Raw genomic sequence first — 6,913 nt, forward strand, 5'->3', positions numbered from 1 at the left:
GCACAGAATATCTTTCCAGTTACTTGTGTCTTCGATTTCAGCAATGTCTTAATACTTTTCAGTTAACAAGTCTTTCATCTCTTTGGTTAAAAATATTCCTAGGAGTTTATTCCTTTTGATACAATTGTAATTGGGGTTGTTTTTTAAATTTTTCTTTCTGATAGTTCATTATTAGTGTAAAGTAACCCAGTTGATTTTTGTTTGTTGATTTTGTATCCTGCAACGTTTATCCTGAGTTTTTAGCTCTAACAGTTTTTTTGCTGCAGTCTTTAGGATTTTCTACATATAATACCATGTCATCTACAAATAGAGACATTTTTACTTCTTATCCAATCTCTATGCTTTATATTTCTTTTTCTTGTCTAATTGCATTTGTTAGGACTTCCAGTACTATGTTGAATAAAAGTTGCTAGAGTAAGCAACTCTACTTGTTGAGTTCCTGATCCTTACGAAGTTCTACTGGTTGAGGAAGCAATTCTACTTTGTCTTGTTCCTGATCCTAGAGGAAAACCTTTTCATTTTTCATCATTTAGTACAGTGGTAGCTATGGGTTGTCATATATGGCCTTCAGGACTTTTTTTAAAGATTTTATTTATTTATTTGAGAGAGAGAGAGAGCATGAATGGGGGAGGAGCAAAGGGGGAGGGAGAGGGACAGAGAGACTCTGTCAGGCCGACTTGCACTCAACGCAGAGCCTGATGCAGGCTTGATGTAGGGCTCAATCTCACACCCTGAGATCATGACATGAAATCATGACCTGAGCCAAAACCAAAAGTCAGACACTCAACCAACTGGGCCACCGAGGTGCCCCTGCTCCTTAAAGAGTGCTCTCTCACCCTGAAACAATATCCAATTGGTGTCTTTGGAAAGGACAGATTAAAAGGAAAAAGAGTGCCTTAGTTGGCCTATAAAAACAAATAAACAAACTCCCTTAACAAGATTAGAAGATGGAGAGCAGACTTAAAACAAAAGTTAAGAATTGCAAAATATACTTTTTGTGAGGCCTATGCAAAAACTTATAGTGGAGAAATAGCATGAACAAAAGCCCCAAGAACACACAGCAAGACCATTTTACTGTTCCTTTCTCTGTAATCAGATGACATCAGCTCCAGGCCTTCCCATTCAATGCCCTGCATGAATGTATTTTGGACTTCTACCACAAATAATTCATCGGACTGTCCTATACTTAAAATAAAATTTTAAAACTTAAATAGTAAATGCCCTAGATTTGAGCAAATACGCCTTTAAACTCCTTCTGAGAGAAAACTTACATCCTTTCTCCGTCCCTTGGAGATGGAAATCTTATTACGTACTTAAAATCTAAATACCCAAGAAGATAACTTTCGGCTAAAGCAACCACCTACAACTGCTTAGGGCTAAAAAATAAAATAAAACAAAAAAGAGGCTTTTTTGAAACAAACTGCTACTTGATCTTTTTAAAGGGTCACGTTCCCATAATTTAGTATACAACCTTTATAAGATTATTTATTAAGGGCAAATGAAAATCTTAAAAGTCATCTTCACAGATATTGGTAAAAAGTTTTAACCATGACTGGGCAGGTAACTGCAACTTGAGCCATCTACCTGAAACATAATTTGGATCCAACGCTTTTATATAAACTAGTGAGTTTTGTATTAGTTTATCTGACTCATGGGTAACATTTTTTAAATGAATGCTCTAAGATCCCTATTTGTGCCTGTCTGAATGTTTACGTATGTCTACCTATGTATGTTTTGTATAAGTGGTGTTTTTCTACCTCTGGACGGTGTCAACCAAAATTCATAAAGAAATAGAAAGAAATAAGCACTTATATAAATTAAGTATTCCTAAAACTGTCAGAAAAATAGGAACTAACCCAAATGTGTTTTTTTTCCCAAGTCCATGTGATCTTGGATAATCTTTGATAAAATAGGCTACTTTAATATTGTTGATTAAATAAAAATTATTATGTCCTTGTCAGCATTAAATATAATGCAGACATATAATTTTATTCATCCTGGGCTTACTTGTCAAAAAAGCTTAAGTTATCTTTACTAGTTGTTTAAGATTATAAAATAAATTCATTCTAAGGCATATGTTTAACTCTTAGTTTCTTTACTTCTGTGAGTTTTAATATTTGCCTAACATGCATATGTTACAAAATTTCTTAACAAAAAATAACTTTAGACGATGGCTGACTTGTTTAACATCTCATGAAATTTTCATGAACAGTCCAAGCATAATTGTTAAGAACACGTGAGTTCAGTTGAAGTGGAATAAAATTTATAAATGAGCCCTTCTGCTTAAAAATAGTTTCCCATATCTTGTTAGTAATTTAAAACTTTAATGTAATACTAAGTTAAATTAAATGATGTATATTCATTGAATATCTAGATCATTTTGAAATAAGTTAAAATACATTATTTGCTAAACATCAGTTTATTTACTTTTGGCCTCTTATTATGGACAGACTACAGATATTTGGGCCTATATTATGTTCTTTTATCACTTTGAAAAATTGTACTATGAGGAAACATAGGCTTCTAAAAAATATACAATTTGTGTATTCATAAGTTTGCTAATTTGCTACAGAATGCTGATATATATATAACACAAAATCCGCAATTGCTTCCTTGTTTTCACTGGAAATTAAGGTTACCAAGCATTAAGAATTCTAATCAATATATGTAAATAAACCACTAAGAATAACAAGGATGGAGGAAAAAAATTCTGCATGCAAATTATGCAAAGAAAATAAGGTATTTTCAGTTAGGCAAGATATGAAATATGAAAGTTGCCCTTTCGTAAGAAAAAGGAGAGTAATTTTGTCCTAAATTAGTTTAAGGATATTTAAAGTTTGTTTCAGATGAAGCAGAGGGAAATGAAGGACGAAAACCAAGACAGATAAAGGAAGTTGTAAAAGGAAAGAGAAAAATCTTGTCTCATGTGTTCAAGCTATCTAAAATTAAATGTATTTATCATAAAGTTTTCAAATGAATTTTAATATCCATAGTGTGCTGATACAAAACTGGAGTTCACATTATTGGTCTGTTCTTAATAAGATATTGTAAAAGGTTTTTCTTTACCTGTTGAGTAATCTGCCTAAGGGACAGATTCTGTGTCTTATCACAATAATTTCCTATGCTTTATGTTGTCTTTGTCATGTCTTTGATTACTTAGGAAAACTGAGACTTAATATTGGAAGTGCTAGATTTTTTTTACAGTCATGTGACCTTCCATATTTGCTTTGAAATCTCTTATTGGCACTTTGGTTAAATAGATAACCAAGTATTGTTTCATAGTGACTTGTGGTTGTGTTTAATCAGGTGTTTGAATCTTTTGACATTTTTGACAAATTTCCCCAAATCAAATTTCCCAAAATTCTAAACGGAGTGTTTTTTTGTTTTTTGTTTTTGTTTTATTAACCTGAAGATAACTTTGAGACTCCCTAGAGGGCACTTGGAAAATCTCAAAGGATTTGTTCTCTTACTTCGTAAAAGAAAGATGTTAAACCAATTAGATTTTTTTTTAAAGATTTTATTTATTTGAGAGAGAGCGAGTGAGCGCATGTGCATGAGAGAGCACAAGTGGTGGAGAGGGAGAAGCAGCCTGCCCATCAAGCAGGGAGCCCGGTGTGGGACTCAATATCAGGACCCCAAGATCATTCCCTGAGCTGAAGGCAGCTGCTTAACCAACTGAGATAGCCAGTGCCCCAAAACCAATTAAGTTTATTTGGCATGTTAAACTACATGGGAAGCATTGTGAAATAAGTAGTGATTCTTGGGACACCTGGGTGACTCAGTTGGTTAAATGTCTACCTTCAGCTCAGGTCATGATCTCAGGGTCCTGGGATGGAGCCCCGCATCAGGTTCCCTGCTCAGCAGGGAGTGGGGAGTCTGCTTCTCCCTCTCCCTCTGCACCGCCCCCCCACTCGTGCTCACATGCACTCTCTCTCTCTCAAATAAATAAAATCTTTAAAAAAAAAAGAAATGGCTCTTAACCTTCTTTAGTCATATTTGTGTGGATATAGGCTATTAATATAAATTGTTCAGAAATTGTGTAGTTTCTAGAAATTTTTCACTATCTTTGCTATCCATGATATGTCTTTGTATAATGTTATCAGTCATAATTCCAGTTATTATAAAATGTATGCCGATAACCAAATTTACTTGTCAATTGTACCATAAGGAACTTTCATCAGATCTTTAACCGTGGCCATTTTACATTCTTTTGTCATTCACATATAATTAATGTTCTACTGTTAGTCTTTCTGAAAGCAATCAACCAAAAGTGAAAATGTGCCATCAACCAAAAGTGAAAATGCTCATCTTCAAGGAGATTCATGGGGAAAACTCTGGCAAGCAGTCTGAAGTACAGGATTTTGACAACTTTAATAGCACGCCACTGGACTGGGTAAAGATTCACAAAATTCCAATGGAGAAAGCGATGAATTCATAAAATTGTTAATTCCAAATCAAGCAAAACAAGAATTACTTTCATGGAACGGAATAAACTGATAAGGATGATTATAATTTTTATGGCCTTTTTGTTTGAAATATCTCTGGTTCTTTAAGGTTTCAATTCTAGATTTAAAGAATCCCTTTTCTCTTAAGCTATCAATAACTTACAGCAACATGTTAAAGCACACCTTCATGAAACATTTACTTTTTCTTCCTACCTGATTCCTCCAGAATTTGGAAACTGTTTTTGAATATTCTTATTTTCATGGTAACATAATTATTTGCATAAGTTTAGTAAGAATCCGGTCTCCTTGTAAACATGACCCAATTTGAAACTTTGGTTATCATTACCAAGGCTTTGACTGAAAAGTCATATTTGAGAATGGTGTGCATAAAATCAGATATGACCAGACAGTTTTAAGGAACTAAGGTGGACTGTAGGGAGCCAATGCTTACAACGGCCTCTTGGAATATCTACCTGGGAATATCTATCTACTTGGAATACCTGGTTTATCGTGTTCCTGGCCTTATGAGTAAGGAAGGTCGCTTTCTAACAAGCCCAGGAACCTTAAAATATATTGGAAACCTCAAGAAAGAAGGAATTCACCCAAACCAATAGGTACTGTAGATGATGACTGATAGCAAGTTCTTGACTTGGCTTCCTACCCTCAAGAGGCTTTTAAAAGTCTATCTGCATTCCCTTATTTAAAGTTCCAGCGAAGCGGACTTAAAAAAGCGTAAATGATCAATTACTATTTTTGCTGTGCTTATGCAAATAATTAGGCCAAGTTTAATGAGACTAGATTTATTTTGCAAATTAGTCTTACTTTGATTATCTTTGATAGAAATTAGAGTGATTGTAGACAGAAAATCGTGTTTCAAGGAAAAAATACAACACGTCCTTGTGGGTTGTTGAATTCTTGCTGTTTGCGCCCATTGAGCTTTTGCACCTCTTTGTAAATTGGCTCCTGCTGCTTTGTACATTTTGTCAGTAATTAACATTTCCAATTTTTCTCTCACCCTTCTGACTTGGCGCCACTGAGAACTAGAATCTGACTTCCCAGATCCTCATTAAGACCATCTAAAAGGGCTCTACAAGCAAATGATGGATGCCTGCATGCTCTGCCCTGAAAAATAACCATGTCCGTGACACTGATGTATATGCCATTACGAAAGGCATTCACACTGCAAACTGCAAACCAGAAAAACTGGAAGCTGCATTAGCACAGCCATCTTCACCTGACCATCTAAAGATGCTCTGTGCTCAAACTCTAGAATTCTTTTTCACTGACCTCGTCTGATCCCCAAAACTGGGTTTCTAATTTGCTTCATTCATTTACTTTTGTCTTTCTTTTTGTTTCCATAGAAATGTCCCTTCCTGAAAAAATAAGTTTCAATGGGCAGAATGAAAGGTATCAGACTATGCCATCCCAAAGTATGCCTCTTTGTCACATGGATTATTTTGAGCTAAAGGCAATCGAAGACCAGCACTTGTAAGAAAAGCTCTTTACCTCCTCCGAACTACCTAAAAATAGAGTACAGATTTCCCCTTTTGTAAAGGAAATTTACATTTAAAAAGGAAATTTCCATTTGTGAAGATGTCTCTTACCAGGGAGAGGGATACATCCAGAGACAACTCACCTGAGAGACTCCTAACAAGACAACCCTTACTTACCATATATTTTCTCCCTTCCCCTTTCTATAACTGGCCTCCCCTATGCAGAAGTGCAAACCTCTTTTCTTTTGTTTAGCCTAAGATAGTATATAAAGCCTCAATCACCTAGCTGCCTCCTTGAGTGTTCATTTTGTCCTGAGTCTCCATGCATATATATGTAAGCAGATCTTTTTCTCTCTCTCTTGCTAATCTGTTTCTCATCAGTTTAAGTGGAGGGCTTGGTCAGCGAACCTAGGAAGGTGGGGGGGGGGGGGAAGGTTTTACTTCCGTTCATGGCCAAAGACGCTGGAGATGAGCGAGGTGAGGGAATCTGAAGTAACACACAAGTGGTGGCTGATGTGTACAAATTGTAAGTAATAAAGTAAAACCGAAGCTCTGACAGCCTGGCCTCAAGCTCCACACATTTCATTGAATTGGAGGTGATTTTATTAACTTCTTTGAGAGATTTTTTTTTTTTTTTGGTCAGTCTCTCCAATAGAACGTAAGCCTCCTGAGGAAATGACATTTGTCTTATTTGCCATTATATCTTCAACATGGAACCCAGTGCCTGACTCAAGAAGATGTTCAATAATATTTGTAGAATGAACGAAGAAAGGATTCCTAGATGAGCTATGCGTTTGAAGGAGGTATTGTTCCTGTCATTGCTCAAAAAAACACTATCGAGTTACTACATGGACAAATGAGACATGCTGATGAGTGAAGGCAATAGATTGCGAGAAAACGAGACGGACGGTCTAGCTTGCTCACGTGTCCGGCCAGCCTTAGAAGTCCTTGAACTCTGGAGGATATCCTTAAGGA

The sequence above is a fragment of the Ursus arctos genome, unplaced genomic scaffold, assembly GCF_023065955.2.
Source record: "Ursus arctos isolate Adak ecotype North America unplaced genomic scaffold, UrsArc2.0 scaffold_26, whole genome shotgun sequence".
NCBI lineage: Eukaryota > Metazoa > Chordata > Mammalia > Carnivora > Ursidae > Ursus > Ursus arctos.